Genomic DNA, 22,688 nt, shown 5'->3' with positions numbered 1-22,688 from the left:
AGTCACATGATTTCCACGTAATGTTGACACAAATCCTCCCGGTGGCCATCGGGAATCTGATGGACAAAGATATAAGAAACACACTATTGACCTCTGTGATTTCTTCAACCAACTATGGCAGAAAGTTATAAATCCTGAAGAGTTGGATCATATGCAAGATGATATTGCAGGAATATTGTCCAACCTCGAGATGTTTTTCCCACCGTCATTCTTTGGTGTGATGGTCCATATCACTGTGCACCTTGTCGATGAGATAAAGTATTGTGGTCCTGTGTTTCTTCGCAACATGTATCCCTTCGAGCGGTTCATGGGAATACTGAAGCGCTTTTGTCGGAACCAAAACCATCCAGAGGCAAGCATCCTACAAGGTTATACCGCGGAGGAGGTGGTTGAGTTTTGCACCGAATACATGAAACAAAGACCTATAGGTTTACCCCTTTCTCGCCATGAGGGATGGCTGAAAGGTAAGCAGTCCTTGCTGGCACGCAAATGGCTGCACCTGGAGAATTGGCAGAGAAAGCCCATTTGACGGTACTGCTTAACAGCCCAGTTCTCATCACTTATGCTGAAGAACACTTGGCGTAGATACGCCAAAGCTTCTCACCAATGGCGCCTTCATCAGATGTGGAGATGAAGGAGCACACTAAGAACTACGCCGAATGGCTGAAGAATCGTTTGGCACAAGGATCCATCAATGACATTGCTACGTGGTTGGCACAAATGCCATCACCTACGGTGTTGACGTACCAAGCATATGACATAAATGGATACACATTCTATACTGAGGAACGTGATCAGAAGACCTCGTATCAGAACAGCTCTGTTTGAATAGAATGCATGACTGTAAATGAAGCTGATAAAAGGGTATACTATGGAACCATCAAAGAGATTTGGGAGCTTGACTATGTGAAAGTTAAGGTGGCATTATTCAGGTGCACATGGATCCCTCTTGGTCAGGTAAGGATTGATGAGTACAGGAAGACCTGTGTTAACAGGACAACGATGGCATATCACGCGGACCCATTCATTCTTGCCAGCGATGCTACCCGGATTTTCTTTATGGAAGACCCCTTGCATAAGAACATCCATTTAGAGATGCATGGGAAGAGAGGGGTACTGGGTGTCGACGATGTTGCCGATGAGGATGAGTACGATGAATTTGATGAGTTGCCAGCCAAGGGATCATGCACCCGTGTAACAGAGCAGCGTAAAATCATCAAAAAACCCAAGTTCATTCGGGGTCAACTTAATGATCCCCCATGTACATGGGAATTAAGCCGTAAGACTAGTATTTATGCCTACCCTGCAACTTAATTCGTTCAATTTAGAACTGTCGCGTGTACTGAATTTGTGAGTTATGCCCGGTTTTCTATTGATGTAAGAACCGTTAATATGTTGACCTTGATATGCTGTCAGCTCAGGCAATGAATATGAACTGTTTTTTGTTGTTATTATTATTATATCATAGAGGTAGCACACTTAGTTGATCTCACTATAGTATGTGTGAACAAAAATATGCAATCTAGTTTGCGAATAGCACACAGTTCGTTGATGAAAGTCGTGTGCCGACCAAACCCCGCCACCCCACCCACGATCTGAGTCGTGCTTTCTGATTGCCCAGAACCCAAACCCCACGGATCGTATGTCTGCACCATTGGATGCTCCTAGATCGAACGGTGATCCTCATCCCTTTCGGCAGCACATGCAGTTCTGGTTGTAATTTTATTTTTATGCACAAAATGCATGTTAATATCAAAAAATGTCTTAAATATAGCTAACGATACCTGAAATGCGCCACAAAATCAAACCCATGGTATAATGGTGATTGCATACCGTGGAAATTTTTATGAGGCCAAATGATGAAGTCACCGGCCACAGGAGTTTGAATTGACATGTCTCCTTTTGGAAAACCATGATCCTTCATGTGAGACGCTCCGGTTTGGAAGGAGCGGTCATCAAAACTTGTGCCAAACTTTACCATTTTTTCCACGGGGTCATGAGAGCATGCCGTGGGCACACATTGATTTTGATGATGTCCGAACTCCATCTGAATTTCCTGTATTTAAAATACCAACTAGGCCTACGCCAGTGGCCGCACCTCGCGGCCAAAGTGTTTGAAACTTCTCCCCGCTTCTTGAACAAACGCATGCAAACTCACAAAGCGACGCACAAATGATTTGTACACCTTCTTTGGTAGGCTGATAGTAAGGGGGTATCATAGCTAGTATCATGCATGCCAACTAGGCAATTTTGATGAGCTGTCATGGAATTAATTAAATGAAGAAAGAGAGGGTTAAGTATCATATCATGAAACTATATCATAATAAATGCTATGCTACTATGTGTCATGCATGACAATATAAATAAAGTACTACATATGATACTATGCATTAGAGCAAGTACACAATAGAGTGACATAAGACTAGCCACAATGGGTAGTAACATAGAATGTTACTAGCTAGTCTATGTTACTACCTGTATAGTTGGGAGTAACATATGTGTAGTAACATGCAACACTTCATTTATTAGGCTATAGACTCATCTTGCCTTGAGATGTGTGATGTTACTCATACTACTAGTAACTAGCTATGTTACCACTTTCCTCTCTTTCTTCATTTATTGCTTGCCACATCATCTATTTTATCTAGATACGTGTGATGTTACTACCTATGTTACTCCCACTGTGGGTAGTCTAAGCAAGCTATAAGGAATAGAATAATATATATGTGCTTATTAGTTGGAGGAAAGAGAAGAGAAGCGGGCTCTTGGTTAGTAGAGCCAGCTGCAACACGAGACCCAAGACACTTTGTGAGGATGTAAGGTGGGCCAACTATTGATAAACTAGTACGTATTTAAAACTTATTATTGTACATGCCCGCTAAGAGGTTGGTTGTATATGACATGGCAACTTCTTATAGCCGACCCTTGGCTATATTATTAACCATGCTCTTAGTGAGGTAGCTAGTATATCACAGACGACTAGCCACAGTGGGAGCAACTTCAGCAGTAACATCGACTCCAACTCAGCAAACTTGCTTATGTGGCAATAAGTCAATGAGGAGAGAGATAGTTTCAGTAACTTAGCTAGTTAATGTAAAATCACATGTCCCAATGCAATATGAGTTTATAACCTAATAATGAAGCTTTGCATGACACTACACTTATGTTACTACCCACTATGAAGGTAGTAACATAGTCTAGGGATATGTGTATGTTACTACTGTATGCTACTCTCCATTGTGGCTAGTCTCATACTCCCTCCTTTCCGGTTTACGCTGGTTGTAATGGTAGTATCATAAGCGGTATCATGCATGCCAACTAGACTTTCTGGATGATGTGGAACAAAATTAAATGAGGAAAGAGACGATGTGGTATCACATCATGATACTGTGTCACATTAAATGTTGTACTACTACTTTGTGTGATGCATGACAATTAATAAGGCAACCTAAGATACTAACTTATGATACTATGCATTATGGAAGTAGCTAGTATCATACACTATCATATGCATGATACTAGTATACTATGATACTCCCCATTACAACCAGCCTTATAGGGCTCAATTCAACAATCTCACCAACCAAGGTAGATGGTGAGTGGTGGAATACTTTTTGTAGTTTGCAAAAACTGTTGGGGACGCAGTAATTTCAAAAAAAAATCATATGCACATGCAAGATCTATCATGGTGATGTATAGCAACGAGAGGGGAAGAGTGTTGTCCACGTACCCTTGTAGACTGTAAGCAGAAGTGTTATGACAACGTGGTTGATGTAGTCGTACGTCTTCACGATCCGACCGATCCTAGTACCGAAAGTATGGCACCTCCGTGATCTGCACACGTTCGGCTTGGTGACGTCCCACGAACTCTCGATCCAGCTGAGTGTCAAGGGAGAGCTTCCTCGGCATGATGGTGTGATGATGGTGATGATGAAGTTACCGGCGCAGGGCTTCGTCTAAGCACTACGACGATATGACTGAGGTGGATTATGGTGGAGGGGGCACCGCACACGGCTAAGACTATTATCTGTTGTGTATTCTAGGGTGCCCCCTGCCCCCGTATATAAAGGAGCATGGGGAGGCCGGACGGCCCTAGGGTACGCCAAGGAGGGGAGGAATCCTCCTCCTAGTAGGAGTAGGATTCCTCCTTTCCTAGTCCTACTAGGAGGGGGAAGGAAGGAGTGGGAGAGGGGAAGGAAAGGGGGTGACACTCCCCCACCTAGTCCAATTCGGACTCAAGGGGGGGCATGGCCTGCCTTGTCAGCCCCTCTCTCTCTCCACTAAGGCCCATCTAGGCCCACTAGTTCCCCGGGGGGTTCCGGTAACCCTCCAGCACTACGGTTTTCTCCGAAATCACCCGGAACACTTCCGATGTCCGAATGTAGACGTCCAATATATCAATATTTATGTCTCGACCATTTCAACACTCCTCGTCATGTCTGTGATCCTATCAGGGTCTCTGAACAATCTTCCGTACATCAAAACACATAAACTCATAATACCGATCGTCACCGAACATTAAGCATGCGGACCCTACGGGTTCGAGAACTATGTAGACATGACTGAGACACATCTCCGGTCAATAACCAATAGCGGAACCTAGATGTTCATATTGGCTCCTGCATATTCTATGAAGATCTTTATCGGTTAAATAGCATAACAACATACGTTTTTCCCTTTGTCATCGGTATGTTACTTGCCCAAGATTCGATTGTCGGTATCTCAATACCTAGTTCAATCTTGTTACCGGTAAGTCTCTTTACTCGTTCCGTAATGCTACATCCCATAACTAGTCACATTGCTTGCAAGGCTTATAGTGATGTGCATTACACGGAGTGACAAATCCTAATCTCGATCTATGCCAACTCAACAAACACCATCGGAGACACCTGTAGAGCATCTTTATAGTCACCCAGTTACATTGTGATGTTTGATAGCACACAAGTGTTCCTCCGGTATTCGGGAGTTGCATAATCTCATGGTCATAGGAACATGTATAAGTTATGAAGAAAGCAATAGCAACAAACTAAACGATCATCGTGCTAAGCTAACAGATGGGTCAAGTCAATCACATAATTCTCTAATGATGTGATCCCATTTATCAAATGACAACTCTTTGTCCATGGCTAGGAAACTTTAACCATCTTTTGATTAAGGATCTAGTCAAGTAGAGGCATACTAGTGACACTTTGTTTGTCTATGTATTCACACATGTACTAATTTTTCGGTTAATACAATTCTAGCATGAATAATAAACATTTATCATGATATAAGGAAATATAAATAACAACTTTATTATTGCCTCTAGGGCATATTTCCTTTAGTCTCCCACTTGCACTAGAGTCAATAATCTAGTTCACATCGTCATGTGATTTCACACCAATAGTTCACATTGTATGTGATTAGTTCACATCTTCATGTGACTAATACCCCAAGGGTTTACAAGAGCCAATTGTTGGGTTTCGTAGTAATTTCAAAAAATTTCCTACGCGCACACAGGATCATGTGATGCATAGCAACGAGAGGAGAGTGTTGTCTACGTACCCAACGCAGACCGACTGCGGAAGCAATGACACGACGTAGAGGAAGTAGTCGTACGTCTTCACGATCCAACCGATCAAGCACCGAAACTACGGCACCTCCGAGTTCGAGCACACGTTCAGCTCGATGACGATCCCCGGACTCCGATCCAGCAAAGTGTCGGGGAAGAGTTTCGTCAGCACGACGGCGTGGTGACGATCTTGATGAACTACAGCAGCAGGGCTTCGCCTAAACTCCGCTACAGTATTATCGAGGAATATGGTGGCAGGGGGCACCGCACACGGCTAAGGAATCGATCACGTGGATCAACTTGTGTCAACTTGTGTGTTTAGAGGTGCCACTGCCTCCGTATATAAAGGAGCCAAGGGGGGAGGGTGTGCCGGCCAAGAGGGAGAGGCGCAGGAGGAGTCCTACTCCTACCGGGAGTAGGACTCCCCCCCCAATCCTATTCCAACTAGGATTCCCAAGGGGGAAAGAGGGAGAAGGGTGGCCGGCCACCTCTCCTAGTCCTAATAGGACTAGGGGAAGGGGGGAGGCGCGCAGCCCTGGTGGGCAGCCCTTTCACCTTTCCACTAAGGCCCATGAAGGCCCATATGGTTCCCGGGGGGTTCCGGTAACCTCCCGGTAACCCGGTAAAATCCCGATTTCACCCGGAACACTTCCGATGTCCAAACATAGGCTTCCAATATATCAATCTTTACGTCTCGACCATTTCGAGACTCCTCGTCATGTCCGTGATCATATCCGGGACTCCGAACAACCTTCGGTACATCAAAATGCATAAACTCATAATATAACTGTCATCGTAACCTTAAGCGTGCGGACCCTACGGGTTCGAGAACAATGTAGACATGACCGAGACATGTCTCTGGTCAATAACCAATAGCGGGACCTGGATGCCCATATTGGTTCCTACATATTCTACGAAGATGTTTATCGGTCAGACCGCATAACAACATACGTTGTTCCCTTTGTCATCGGTATGTTACTTGCCCGAGATTCGATCGTCGGTATCCAATACCTAGTTCAATCTCGTTACCGGCAAGTCTCTTTACTCGTTCCGTAATACATCATCTCACAACTAACATATTAGTTGTAATGCTTGCAAGGCTTATGTGATGTGTATTACCGAGAGGGCCCAGAGATACCTCTCCGACAATCGGAGTGACAAATCCTAATCTCGAAATACGCCAACCCAACATCGACCATTGGAGGCACCTGTAGTACTCCTTTATAATCACCCATTTACGTTGTGACGTTTGGTAATACCCAAAGTGTTCCTCCGGCAAACGGGAGTTGCATAATCTCATAGTCATAGGAACATGTATAACTCATGAAGAAAGCAATAGCAACATACTAAACGATCAGGTGCTAAGCTAATGGAATGGGTCATGTCAATCAGATCATTCTACTAATGATGTGACCTCGTTAATCAAATAACAACTCATTGTTCATGGTTAGGAAACATAACCATCTTTGATTAACGAGCTAGTCAAGTAGAGGCATACTAGTGACACTCTGTTTGTCTATGTATTCTCACATGTATTATGTTTCCGGTTAATACAATTCTAGCATGAATAATAAACATTTATCATGATATAAGGAAATAAATAATAACTTTATTATTGCCTCTAGGGCATATTTCCTTCACCAATAATCTAGTTCACATCGCTATGTGTTTAACACCCAAAGAGTGATCATGTTTTGCTTGTGAGAGAAGTTTAATCTACGGGTCTGCAACATTTAGATCCGTATGTATTTTACAAATTTCTATGTCTACAATACTCTGCACGGAGCTACTCTAGCTAATTGCTCCCATTTTCAATATGTATCTAGATCGAGACTTAGAGTCATCTAGATCGGTGTCAAAAGCTTGCATCGACGTAACTCTTTACGACAAACTCTTTTATCACCTCCATAACCGAGAAATATTCCTTTAGTCCTCTAAGGATAATTTTGACCGCTGGCCAGTGATTTACTTCTAGATCACTATTGTACTCCCTTGCCAAAATCATGCTAAGGTATACAATAGGTCTGGTACATAGCATAGCATACTTTATAGAACCTATGACTGAGGCATAGGGAATGACTTTTCATTCTCTTTCTATTTTCTGTCGTGGTTAGGTTTTGAGTCTTTACTCAACTTCACACCTTGCAACACAAGCAAGAACTCTTTCTTTGACTGATCCATTTCGAACTCCTTCAAAATTTTGTCAAGGTATGTACTCATTGAAAAACTTATCAAGCGTCTTGATCTATATTTATAGATCTTGATGCTCAATATGTACGCAGCTTTACCAAGGTCTTTCTTTGAAAAACTCCTTTCAAACACTCCTTCATGCTTTCCAGAAAATTCTACATCATTTTCGATCAACAATATGTCATTCACATATACTTATCAGAAAGGTTGTAGTGCTCCCACTCACTTTCTTGTAAATACAGACTCCACTGCAAGTCTGTATAAAACTATATGATTTGATCAACTTATCAAAGCGTACATTCCAACTCCGAGATGCTTGCACCAGTCCATAGATGGATCGCTGGAGCTTGCACACTTTGTTAGCATCTTTAGGATTGACAAAACCTTCTGGTTGCATCATATACAAATCTTCTTTAATAAATCCAATAAGGAATGTAGTTTTGATATCCATTTGCCAGATTTCATAAAATGCGGCAACTGCTACCATGATTCGGACAGACTTTTAAGCATCGATACGAGTGAGAAAATCTCATCGTAGTCAACACCTTGAACTTGTAAAAAAACTTTTGCGACAATTCGAGCTTTGTAGGTAGTAACACTACTATTAGCGTTCGTCTTCCTCTTGAAGATCCATTTATTCTGAATGGCTCACTGATCATCGGGCAAGTCAATCAAAGTCCATACTTTGTTCTCATACATGGATCCCATCTCAGATTTCATGACCTTAAGCCATTTCGCGGAATCTGGGCTCATCATCGCTTCCTCATAGTTCGTAGGTTTGTCATGGTCTAGTAACATGACTTCCAGAAAGGATTACCATACCACTCTGGTGCGGACCATACTCTGGTTGACCTACGAGGTTCGGTAGTAACTTGATCTGAAGTTTCGTGATCATCATCATTAGCTTCCTCATTAATTGGCGTAGGAATCACTAGAACTGATTTCTGTAATGAACTACTTTCCAATTCGGGAGAAGTTACAATTACCTCATCAAGTTCTACATTCCTCCCACTCACTTCTTTCGAGAGAAACTTCTTCTCTAAAAAGGATCCATTCTTAGCAACGAATATCTTGTCTTTGGATCTGTGATAGAAGGTGTACCCAACAGTCTCTTTTGGGTATCCTATGAAGACACATTTCTCCGGTTTGGGTTCGAGCTTATCAGGTTGAAGGTTTTTCACATAAGCATCGCAGCCCCAATTTTTAAGAAACGACGGCTTTGGTTTCTTGCCAAACCATAGTTCATACGATGTCGTCTCAATGGATTTAGATGGTGCCCTATTTAACGTGAATGCAGTTGTCTCTAATGCATAACCCCAAAACGATAATGGTAAATTGGTAAGAGACATCATAGATCGCACCATATCTAATAAAGTATAGTCACGATGTTCGGACACACCATTACACTATGGTGTTCCAAGTGGCATGAGTTGCGAAACTATTCCGCATTGTTTCAAATGAAGACCAAACTCATAACTCAAATATTTACTTCCACAATCAGATCGTAGAAACTTTATTTTCTTGTTACGATGATTTTCTACTTCACTATGAAATTCTTTGGACTTTTCAAATGTTTCAGACTTTTGTTTCATCAAGTAGATATACTCATATCTGCTTATATCATCTGTGCTGCGAGCCTCAACACTCATCGGACCGCATACATCAGTATGTATTATTTCCAATAAGTCAGTTGCTCGCTCCATTGTTCCGGAGAACGGAGTCTTAGTCATCTTGCCCATGAGGCATGGTTTGCAAGCATCAAGTGATTACAAAAGTCCATCGGCATGGAGTTTCTTCATGCGCTTTACACCAATATGACCTAAACGGTAGTGCCACATATAAGTTTCACTATCATTATTAACTTTGCATCTTTTGGCTTCAATATTATGAATATGTGTGTCACTACGGTCGAGATTCAATAAACCATTTATATTGAGTGTATGACCATAGAATGTTTTATTCATGTAAATAGAACAACAATTATTATTTGACTTAAATGAATAACCTTATTGCAATAAACATGATCCAATCATATTTATGCTCAAGCAAACACCAAATAACATTTATTTTAGGTTCAACACTAATCCCGAAGGTAAAGGGAGTGTGTGATGGTGATATTATCAACCTTGGAATTACTTCCAACTCATATCATCACCTTGCCCTTAACAAGTCTTTGTTTATTTTGCAACTCCCGTTTCGAGTTACTACTCTTAGCAACTGAACCAGTATCAAATATTGAGGGATTGCTATAAACACTAGTAAAGTACACATCAATAACATGTATATCAAATATACTTTTGTTCACTTTGCCATCCTTCTTATCCGCCAAGTATCTAGGGCAGTTCCACTTCTAGTGACCATTTCCTTTGTAGTAGAAGCACTCAGTTCCAGGCTTGGGTCTAGCTTTGGGCTTCTTCATCGGAGTGGAAACTTGCTTGCCATTCTTCTTGAAGTTCCCTTTCTTTCCATTCCTCTTTTACTTGAAACTAGTGGTCTTGTCAACCATCAACATTTGATGCTTTTCTTGATTTCTACCTTCATCGATTTCAGCATCACGAAGAGCTCGGGAATCATTTTCGTCATCCCTTGCATATTATAGTTCATCACGAAGTTCCAGTAACTTGGTGATAGTGACTAGAGAACTCTGTCAATCACTATTTTATCTGGAAGATTAACTCCCAATTGATTCAAGTGATTGTAGTACTCAGACAATCTGAGTACATGCTCACTGGTTGAGCTATTCTCCTCCATCTTGTAGGCAAAGTACTTGTCAGAGGTGTCATACCTCTCGACTCGGGCATGAGTCTGAAATACCAATTTCAGCTCTTAGAACATCTTATATGCTCTGTGGCATTCAAAACGTTTTTGAAGTCTCGGTTCTAAGCCGTAAAGCATGGCGCACTAAACTATCAAGTAGTTATCATACTGAACTTGCCAAACATTCATAACGTCTACATCTACTCCTGCAATAGGTCCATCACCTAGCGGTGCATCAAGGACATAATTCTTCTCTGCAGCAATGAGGATAATCCTCAGATGACGGACCCAGTCTGTATCATTGCTACTATCATCTTTCAACATAGTTTTTCTCTAGGAACATATCAAAAATAAACGGGGAGCTACATCGCGAGCTATTAATCTACAGCACAGTTATGCAAATACTACCAGGACTAAGTTCATGATAAATTAAAGTTCAATTAATCATATTACTTAAGAACTCCCACTTAGATAGATATCCCTCTAATCATCTAAGTGATCATGTCATCCATATCAACAAAACCATGTCCGATCATCAGGTGAGATGGAGTAGTTTTCAATGGTGAACATCACTATGTTGATCATATCTACTATATGATTCATGCTCGACCTTTCGGTCTCAGTGTTCCGAGGCCAAATCTGCATATGCTAGGCTTGTCAAGTTTAACCCGAGTATTTTGCATATGCAAAACTGGCTTGCACCCGTTGTATGTGAACGTAGAGCTTATCACACCCGATCATCGCGTCATGTCTCAGCACGAAGAACTGTCGCAACGATGCATACTCAGGGAGAACACTTATACCTTGAAATTTTAGTAAGCGATCATCTCATAATGCTACCATCGTACTAAGCAAAATAAGATTCATAAAAGATAAACATCACATGCAATCAAAATATGTGACATGATATGGCCATCATCATCGTGTGCTTTTGATCTCCATCTCCAAAGTACCGTCATGATCTCCATCGTTACCGGCATGACACCATGATCTCCATCATCTTGATCTTTATCAACGTGTCATCACATGGTCGTCTCGCCAACTATTGCTTTTGAAACTATTGCTATCGCATAGCGATAAAGTAAAGCAATTATATGGCGCTTGCATCTTATGCAATAAACAGACAACCATAAGGCTCCTGCCAGTTGCCGATAACTTTAAAAAAACATGATCATCTCATACAACAATTTATATCTCATCACGTCTTGACCATATCACATCACAATAAGCCCTGCAAAAACATGTTAGACGTCCTCTACTTTGTTGTTGCATGTTTTACGTGGCTGCTACAGGCTTCTAGCAAGAACTGTTCTTACCTATGCATCAAAACCACAATGCGATATAGTGATTACTTTTTGATCTTCAGAAAGAACCTTGTTCATTGAAACCGATTCAACTAAAGTTGGAGAAACTGACACCCACCAGCCACCTGTGTGCGAAGCACGTCAGTAGAACCAGTCTCGCATAAGCGTACGCGTAATGTCGGTATGAGCCGCTTCATCCAACAATACTGATGAATCAAGAATCAACTAGTGATGGCAAGCGATATGTATATACTCATGGCCACAACTCCTTTGTGTTCTACTCGTGCATATAACATCTACACATAGACCTAGATCGGACGCCACTGTTGGGGACGCAGTAATTTCAAAAAAAATCCTACGCACATGCAAGATCTATCATGGTGATGTATAGCAACGAGAGGGGAAGAGTGTTGTCCATGTACCCTTGTAGACCGTAAGCGGAAGCGTTATGACAACACGGTTGATGTAGTCGTACGTCTTCATGATCCGACCGATCCTAGTACTGAAAGTATGGCACCTCCGGATCTGCACACGTTTGGCTTGGTGACGTCCCACGAACTCTCGGTCTAGCTGAGTGTCGAAGTAGGGTTTTGTCAGCACGACGGTGTGATGACGGTGATGATGAATGTAACATCCCAAATTTTCAATTTGGAATGTTATACATTAGATCATCATGCATATCATATTTTATTTTGCATTTTGGTTGATCCTAGAAATTCTACGCAACTCAATGACCCACGGAGAGAGTTGGGGATTTCGTTATTTTCATATTTGAGTTTTCTCAAATTTAGAGAATAGGATCATTTGATTTTATTTATTTTATCATCAATTATTTCTATTACAAAAATATGAGAGAGGGAATAAAATGACTTTCCCAAAATAAAGAAATATTGAGGATTTAATAAAAAAATCAAATAAGATTTTATTTCAGAGTTTTTCGGTGTTTTATTTGAATTTAGGAAAAATGTGCGTTTTTCAAAATTGCATTTAGGGCCCAAATAAATGTTCACCTTGTGCGGCTTGATTTTAGAAGCCCGTGAAAATTTATTTCGGAATTTTTGGAGTCCGTTTAGTATTTCTTTTTATTTTTCTTCCGAGCGGAATAATTAAAAAAACAAAAAAACGAACCGACTTCGGGCCGTACCCGAGCGGGACACCGCCCGGGGGCAGCCTTTAAATAGCACCGCCCCGAGCCGTCCCAGCCCATCAGCCCCGCCTCGATCCACGCGCGCCGCCGGAGCCGCCGCCGCCGCCGATGATCCCGCCGCCCGAGGTTCATCGCGCCTCGTTTTCCATGCCGAAAAAAAAAGAGAAAAAAATTCGGCGTTCGTCGTTTTTCTTTTTCTCGGATTAAATCCGTGATTTTTCTGATCGCGATTCCTGATCCGATTTTCGTTTTAGTTTAATTTTTCGCTCGTTTATCGGAATCAGGCGATTCAAGCGCCTAGGGATTCGTCTCGAAACCCTCTATCTGTTTAACCAACTTAAACAAGGTTTTGCTACTGTAAAATTTGCCCTAGATCCAGATTACTAGAACGAAGTTGTTTTCTTTCGCCGTTTGATTTTCGTTGCTTCGTTCCTTTTGATTCTTTTTGCCAACCGGAGTTCTTAAGTTGGACCTTCTGGTTTGATCTCTTATTTGAGTTTTACCTGTGCATTAGATGAGTACTTATTGTATGCTTGTTTGTTTGTCTGCGATAGAATACCCGGAGTGCGCCGCCTGTTACTTCGAATCGTTAGGTTTCCCGGATCATCAGCAAGGCAAGTAACACTTTGATCATACCTTTTCTACTACCCAGTTTTATTGCATTAGATCAATCCTCACACATTGCATGATTAGGATCTAATTAAATTGTGGGATGGGAAGTAGATGAGGTAGTACCTATTACCTGTTTATTATCAAACCTTTGGGAGTTACTTCTACGTTTGCTTATTATGCCATGCTATGCTAGTAGACGTGGATTGGGTGAGTGAAATCCATGACAGATGTGAGATTGTTAATTAATGGTTTATCTAAGGAGGCAACTTAAACACACATCTGGGTGGATTGAGGCACCTAGGTATTCCAGGACTTGCCTATTTTCTTTTGGACCGCGACCCAGGCTCAAAGGGATCATGAGACTATTCATACTAGAAACTTCCGTGTGCAGCCACAAGCTATTATGGGCTCTAGCATAGTTGACTAGGTCGTGCGAACTCTTACAGTGGTAGACTAGCAGATGTAGGGGATGTAGGTGGTACGGTCTACCCCATCGTAAGGTGCTAGCGCTTCTGAAAGACTATGTCTCGGTCATCCGTCTTCTCAAACACCATGTAGTGCGAGAAACCAAACGGAGGCGATCGAGTCTTGTGGGGAAAAGTGTGCAAACCTCTGCAGAGTGTAATAAACTAATCATGGTTAGTCGTGTCCCCGGTTATGGACATCTTGAGTATCTAGTACCTGGATTTTCATGTGAATCTCAACATGTTACTCTAAAATTAATTTTGTTGGGTTATGTTTAATGATGATGCTTAATTGGGATTGAGAATGTTGTCAACCATTCTCAATGTTTAACAACCACCATGATAGTAATTAAATTTTATTCCTTTGCAGTAGGGAAAAATTGGCTTTACGCAAAACTGTAACCATAGAGCTTTCCACCAGCCAAATATGCATATAGTATAGTTGTTTCATTCCATTACTCTCTATGTGTTACCTTGCCAGCATATTCCATGTGCTGACCCGTTTCGGGCTGCAACGTTAATGTTATAGACTTTTCAGACGACGATTAAGGAGTTTTTAGGTCGTGGTTCTATACTCAATTATGCCATTGGAGTTGATGGACTCACTTATCTTCCAAGCCTTCCGCTGTTATCGTTATTAGATGGCCTTAAGCCATATTTATTGTAATAAGCTCTCTTTTGAGACACTCGATGTAATAAGTGTGTGATTGATACTCTGCTATAAATCCTCCGAGTACTGTGTGGTGTCAGCATTACTGATCCAGGGATGACACCGGAGCACAGAGATCAGACTGTTTGAGGTCTGGTCGCTACAGAGATGGTATCAGAGCACACGCTGACTGTAGGACACGACCACTAAGCACAAGACCTAGATCACTATTCACTCTCTTCTTTCCTGACCTCTCATCTTTTCTACTCTTTAGGATGGCAGATGCAAGGAACAAGTTCACACAACCGGATGAAGATACACCCTTTGGACGCCACTTGAAGGAAGTCACTAGATACCTGAATATAGGAGTACCAAGCTTCACGGGAACCTACAACGCCACTTTACCTGAAGAAGAGCGCTGGATGATTCAAGTTCAAGTTCCAGGAAGGACGTTCATGCCAGTCACTGAGCCCATAGAATTTTCTTTTGATGCACCAACTTGGAATCTAGGAAAGAGCATGGCAGCTCACATCGCCATGGGACGCATTGGAGAAATCTACCGCAAGGATCTCAAGGATACTATCTACCAGATCTGTGGGCGCCGAGATGAACACTGGGAGATGATCAGCACCAGGAAGGATAGATCAATCGCAGCTTTTATCCAGGAGCTAAACCAGCACATTCGACGACAGGAGAACCAGATGTGCGCCGACATGATAGACCTGAAGAAGGCAAAGACTAGAATCAAGGAACAGGAGGAAGAACTCAAGGCTACACGTGAAGATTATGAAGAGGAAATTGAAGTATTGGTGGAGAAGAATGACGACCTGATCAAGAAGATTGGAATATTTATGGGAGACCCTACGCCAGTAGATGAAGACGAAGAACCCCAGGAAATTAGCCCGGAAGACTACATCATCATCGACGGCACTGACTCGGAAGCAGATAGTAGCGATGATGACTATGTTGATGAAGTTGGAGCAGATATCATGGAGTCAACGACCGTAGAATATTTCTAGTAGACCACCTCATCAGTAGTAGTAGTCCACCATGTAAATATAGTAGTCCGAGCACTTTTGCGATAGTTAGATCGATTGTATGCCTTTGTTTGATTGATTGAAGTGAATTGTTTGCTTTTGCCTCATGTGCATATGGGTAGTGTTTTCTCTTTAGACCCCCTCTATTCTTATATCTCATCTTTTCTAAACCCTCAGATGCCTCCAAGACGTGACCCCGGATTTTCCTTTCCACCGGAGCTCATCCAGTCGATCCAGTAGCAGAACACATTGATGCAGTTATTAGTCCAGAATCAGAATCAAGGGAACAACAACTGTTGACCACTTAGCCCGTTTTCTTAGGCTGAATCCGCGGGTGTTTTCCAGTAGCACTGAGCCGATAGTAGCAAATGATTGGCTCCGCAAGACAGCTAGGGAGTTGACCACAGCAGGATGCACAGATGCGGAGAAGGTGAAGTTTGCCGCACATCAGCTAGAAGGACCCGCAGCATCATGGTGGGAGAATTTCACAGCCACTTTCCCAGTGACACTGTCACATGGGACCAGTTTCAGCAGGCTTTTCGTACTGCACATGTTTCAGCAGGAGCTATGGCCATGAAGAAGCGTGAGTTTCGCAACTTGCGCAAAGGAGGAAGGACAGTTGGCCAGTATGTGGAGGAATTTAGTAAGTTAGCATGTTATGCCCCAGATGACGTCGCTACGGATGCAGCGAAGAAGGAGAAGTTTCTGGAAGGACTGAATGATGAGCTGAGCATGCAGTTGATGGTAGCAACCTTCAACAACTACCAGGAGTTGGTAGATTGTGCTCTTATGATTGAAGGGAAGCAGTAGCAAATTGAGAATCGCAAGAGGAAGTATGGACAAGGAAAGTACAATTTAGGAGCTCAGCAGAAGCCACGTTTTACCCCTAGACCGGGAGGACATTTTCAGCATACCCATGGAGGAGGTAGCTCGCACAATCACAATGGCACCAAGAATGGTAATGGCAACGGAGGAAGCAACGGCCAGAACCGCACCAACCCATCAACCCCAGCCAAGAAGGACTTGAGCCAAGTCACTTGCTTTAAGTGTTCGAAGACAGGACATTATGCAAATGAATGTCCTGAATTGCAAAATGGAAATAGCAATGGAAGTTCTGGGAAGAAGCCGAACCCTTTCAACAGGGGACAGGTGAACCACGTTAGCGTGGAGGAGGTTGAAGCTCAGCCCGATGCAGTAATAGGCATGGATTGGTTATCAAAGTATGAAGGGAATATTGAATGTGCTAGTAAGTCAATTTTTCTTACCATCGCAGAAGGGAGAAGGATCAAGTATGTATCCCGGCATGTGCCAAAGAGGACTCAAGTAAATTGCCTAACATGAGTTGTGCAGGAGGAAGTACCAGTGGTAAGGGATTTCCCTGATGTATTTCCAGAGGAGTTGCCAGGCATGCCACCGGATAGAGATATAGAGTGTTTGATTGAGCTATTGCCAGGCACAGGGCCAATATCAAAGAGACCATATAGGATGCCAGTAAAGGATTTGGTGGAAATTAAGAAGCAGATTAAGAGTTACTGGATAAAGGATATATTCGCCCAAGTTCTTCGCCTTGGGGGTCGCCAGTACTTCTAGTGGAGAAGAAGGATGGATCGTTAAGGATGGTTGTTGATTATCGAGGATTGAATGAAGTAACGATCAAGAACAAGTACCTGCTACCAATGATCAATGATCTGTTTGATCAATTGCAAGGAGCTAAGGTATTTTCCAAGATCGATCTGTGATCAGGATACCACCAGTTGAAGATTCGAGAACAGGATATTCCGAAGACAGCTTTTACCACCAGGTATGGGCTGTACGAGTATACCATTATGTCATTTGGTCTGACTAACGCACCTGCCTATTTTATGAACATGATGAACAAAGTGTTTATGGAGTTTTTGGATAAGTTCGTCGTAGAGTTCATTGATGATATCCTGGTTTATTCGAATAATGAAGAGGAACATAAGGAGCATTTGCGTTTGGTACTTGGAAAGCTCAGAGAACATCAATTATATGCCAAGTTCAGCAAATGTGAGTTTTGGTTGAAGGAAGTAGGATTCCTCGGACATGTTATATCAAGAGAAGGTATAGCAGTAGATCCCACTAAAGTTGAAACCGTGACCAAGTGGGAAGCCCCAACAACAGTTGGAGAGATCCGGAGTTTTCTTGGACTCGCAGGATACTACCGGAGGTTTATTGAGAATTTCTCAAAGATTGCGAAGCCTATGACGGAGTTGTTAAAGAAGGATACCAAGTTCATATGGACAGAGGAGTGTGAGGCTAGTTTCCAGGAGTTGAAGAAACGTTTGGTTACCTCACCAGTATTGATTTTGCCAGACCAGACCAAAGATTATGAGGTGTATTGCGACGCTTCACGTCGAGGACTTGGAGCAGTGCTTATGCAGGAAGGGAGAGTTGTTTCATATGCCTCAAGACAACTGAAGCCTCATGAGTTGAATTATGCCACGCATGATTTGGAGTTAGCATCCATAGTGCATGCTTTGAAGACATGGAGACATTTCCTCATTGGAAACCATTGTGAGGTGTACACGGATCATAAGAGTTTGAAGTACATTTTCACACAGAAGGAGTTAAACCTCAGACAAAGGAGATGGTTGGAGCTTATCAAGGATTATGATACGAAATTGCATTATCACCCCGGAAAGGCTAATGTAGTAGCTGACGCATTAAGCCGCAAGAGCCATGTCAATACATTAATGACGGGAGGAATACCAAGGGAGTTAGCAGATAATCTTCGTGAACTATGTTTGGAAATAGTTCCGAGAGGCTATGTAGCAGCATTGGAGATTCAGTCAACCTTGATGGATAAAATCAGGGAAGCTCAGAAAGCTGACAAAGAGATTGCCGCTATAAAGGAGAAACTGAGCAAAGGAAAAGCTAAAGGATTTTGTGAGGATGAGCACGACACCCTATGGTTTGAAGACCGCGTTTATGTGCCCAATGACCCGGAGATCAGAAAGTTGATTTTGCAAGAGGCACACGACTCACCGTATTCAATTCACCCAGGAAATACCAAGATGTATCTAGATTTGAAGGATATTTTCTGGTGGACCGGAATGAAGAAGGATATTGCGGAGTATGTAGCAGTTTGTGATGTATGTCAGAGAGTAAAGGCAGAGCATCAGAAGCCAGCAGGATTGTTACAACCATTGCCGATACCCAAGTGGAAGTGGGATAAGTTAGGCATGGATTTTATCACGGGATTGCCCAGGACTCGTTCAGGCTATGACTCAATTTGGGTTGTAGTTGATCGATTGACGAAAGTAGCTCATTTCATCCCAGTAAAGACCACTTATACCAGTGCTAAGTTGGCAAAGATATACATGACCAGGATCGTATGTCTGCATGGAGTTCCAAGGAGTATCGTATTAGATAGAGGAACCTAGTTTACCTCAAAGTTCTGGAAGCAGTTGCACGAAACTTTGGGTACCAGGCTAGAATTCAGTACAGCTTTTCATCCACAGACAGATGGACAGACCGAGAGAGTCAATCAGATTTTGGAGGATATGCTGAGAGCTTGTCCGCTAGATTATGGATCTAGTTGGGACGATAATTTGCCATATGCAGAGTTCTCTTACAACAACAGTTACCAAACCAGTTTAAAGATGGCCCATTTTGAAGCTTTGTACGAAAGGAGGTGCAGGACACCGTTGTCGTGGGACGAAGTTGGAGACCGCCAGTTGTTTGGACCTGACTTGATTAAAGAGTCTGAACAGAAGGTGAAGCTGATTAGTGATAGGCTCAAGATAGGCCAGTCCAGACAGAAGAGTTATGCGGATTCTAAACGCAAGGAGACAGTTTACGAAGTCGGAGACAGAGCTTATCTTTGAGTATCTCCACTTCGAGGAACAAAGCGTTTTGGAGTTAAAGGGAAGTTAGCGCCACGATTTGGAGGGCCATATCGAGTTTTGGAGCGTATGGGAGAAGTGGCCTACAAGTTGGAATTGCTCGAAGGATTGTCAGGAGTTCATGATGTGTTCCACGTTTCTCAGTTAAAGAAGTGTCACGCAAAGATGGCTGACATACCGTTGAGAGATACAGTGCCTTTGGAAACTATTCAGTTGGATAACGATTTGACCTACGAGGAGAAACCAGTCAAGATTCTCGAGTTTGCCAGCCGAGTTACTTGCAGCAAGGTTATCAAGTTTTGCAAAGTTCAGTGGAGCCACCACTCAGAGGATGAAGCCACCTGGGAGCGAGAGGAAGATTTGCTCAAAGACCACCCTCACCTATTTTCTAGCCAACCCGAATCTCGAGGGCGAGATTCATCTTCACGGGGGTAGGTTTGTAACATCCCAAATTTTCAATTTGGAATGTTATACATTAGATCATCATGCATATCATATTTTATTTTGCATTTTGGTTGATCCTAGAAATTCTACGCAACTCAATGACCCACGGAGAGAGTTGGGGATTTCGTTATTTTCATATTTGAGTTTTCTCAAATTTTGAGAATAGGATCATTTGATTTTATTTATTTTATCATCGGTTATTTCTATTACAAAAATATGAGAGAGGGAATAAAATGACTTTCCCAAAATAAAGAAATATTGAGGATTTAATAAAAAATCAAATAAGATTTTATTTCGGAGTTTTTCGGTGTTTTATTTGAATTTAGGAAAAATGTGCGTTTTCCAAAATTGCATTTAGGGCCCAAATAAATGTTCACCTTGTGCGGCTTGATTTTAGAAGCCCGTGAAAATTTATTTTGGAATTTTTGGAGTCCGTTTAGTATTTCTTTTTATTTTTCTTCCGAGCGGAATAATTAAAAAAATGAACCGACTTCAGGCCGTACCCGAGCGGGACACCGCCCGGGGGCAGCCTTTAAATAGCACCACCCCGAGCCGTCCCAGCCCATCAGCCCCGCCTCGATCCACGCGCGCCGCCGGAGCCGCCGCCGCCGCCGATGATCCCGCCGCCCGAGGTTCGTCGTGCCTCGTTTTCCATGCCGAAAAAAAAAGAGAAAAAAATTCGGCGTTCGTCGTTTTTCTTTTTCTCGGATTAAATCCGCGATTTTTCTGATCGCGATTCCTGATCCGATTTTCGTTTTAGTTTAATTTTTCGCTCGTTTATCGGAATCAGGCGATTCAAGCGCCTAGGGATTCGTCTCGAAACCCTCTATCCGTTTAACCAACTTAAACAAGGTTTTGCTACTGTAAAATTTGCCCTAGATCCAGATTACTAGAACGAAGTTGTTTTCTTTCGCCGTTTGATTTTCGTTGCTTCGTTCGATTTGATTCTTTTTGCCAACCGGAGTTCTTAAGTTGGACCTTCTGGTTTGATCTCTTATTTAAGTTTTACCTGTGCATTAGATGAGTACTTATTGTATGCTTGTTTGTTTGTCTGCGATAGAATACCCGGAGTGCGCCGCCTGTTACTTCGAATCGTTAGGTTTCGCGGATCATCAGCAAGGCAAGTAACACTTTGATCATACCTTTTCTACTACCCAGTTTTATTGCATTAGATCAATCCTCACACATTGCATGATTAGGATCTAATTAAATTGTGGGATGGGAAGTAGATGAGGTAGTACCTATTACCTGTTTATTATCAAACCTTTGGGAGTTACTTCTACTTTTGCTTATTATGCCATGCTATGCTAGTAGACGTGGATTGGGTGAGTGAAATCCATGACAGATGTGAGATTGTTAGTTAATGGTTTATCTAAGGAGGCAACTTAAACACACATCTGGGTGGACTGAGGCACCTGGGTATTCCAGGACTTGCCTGTTTTCTTTTGGACCGCCACCCAGGCTCAAAGGGATCATGAGACTATTCATACTAGAAACTTCCGTGTGCAGCCACAAGCTATTATGGGCTCTAGCATAGTTGACTAAGTCGTGCGAACTATTATAGTGGTAGACTAGCAGATGTAGGGGATGTAGGTGGTACGGTCTACCCCATCGTAAGGTGCTAGCGCTTCTGAAAGACTATGTCTCGGTCATCCGTCTTCTCAAACACCATGTAGTGCGAGAAACCAAACGAAGGCGATCGAGTCTTGTGGGGAAAAGTGCACAAACCTCTACAGAGTGTAATAAACTAATCATGGTTAGCCGTGTCCCCGGTTATGGACATCTTGAGTATCTAGTACCTGGATTTTCATGTGAATCTCAACATGTTACCCACACCCGAATTGATGAGAATCCCGTGATAAGGGGACACGATCTCTGCTTCGACAAGATGTGCCAATAAAACCGCCTCGCAACACGTGCAGTGGCGGGCAGGGAAAAACGGTTCGAATAATGACCGAGGCCATGGCGTGATGTCACATTACAAAAAGTTGTCAGCATATTAGATTTGTGGAAATATTATACTCTCTACGGTGGTATGTGGAATTTGTTTTGCAGAGCCGGACACTATCCTTGTGTTCAAAATCTTCTATGGAGTATTCGGAGGAGGAACCCGCCTTGCAATGCCAAAGACAATCTATGTGCCGGACTCATCGTCATTGAAGCCTGGTTCAGGGGCTACTGAGGGAGTCCTGGATTAAGGGGTCCTCGGACAGCCGGACTATATACTTTGGCCGGACTGTTGGACTATGAAGATACCAGATTGAAGACTTCGTCCTGTGTCCGGATGGGACTCTCCTTTCCATGGAAGGCAAGCTTGGCAATTCGGATATGTAGATCTCCTCCCTTGTAACTGACTCTGTGTAACCCTAGCTCCCTCAGGTGTCTATATAAACCAGAGGGTTTTAGTCCGTAGGACAACAACAATCATACCATGGGCTAGCTTCTAGGGTTTAGCCTCTCCGATCTCGTCGTAGATCAACTCTTGTAATACTCATATCATCAAGATCAATCAAGCAGGAAGTAGGGTATTACCTCCATCGAGAGGGCCCGAACCTGGGTAAACATTGTGTCCCCCTGCCTCTTGTTACCATCCGCCTTAGACGCACAGTTCGGGACCCCTTACCCGAGATCCGCCGGTTTTGACACCGACGGTCCCCAAACCCCCCC

This window comes from Triticum dicoccoides, chromosome 6A (assembly GCF_002162155.2).
Source record: "Triticum dicoccoides isolate Atlit2015 ecotype Zavitan chromosome 6A, WEW_v2.0, whole genome shotgun sequence".
Classification (NCBI taxonomy): Eukaryota; Viridiplantae; Streptophyta; class Magnoliopsida; order Poales; family Poaceae; genus Triticum; species Triticum dicoccoides.
The sequence above is the reverse complement of the archived record's forward strand: the minus strand, read 5'-3'. Positions refer to the sequence as shown.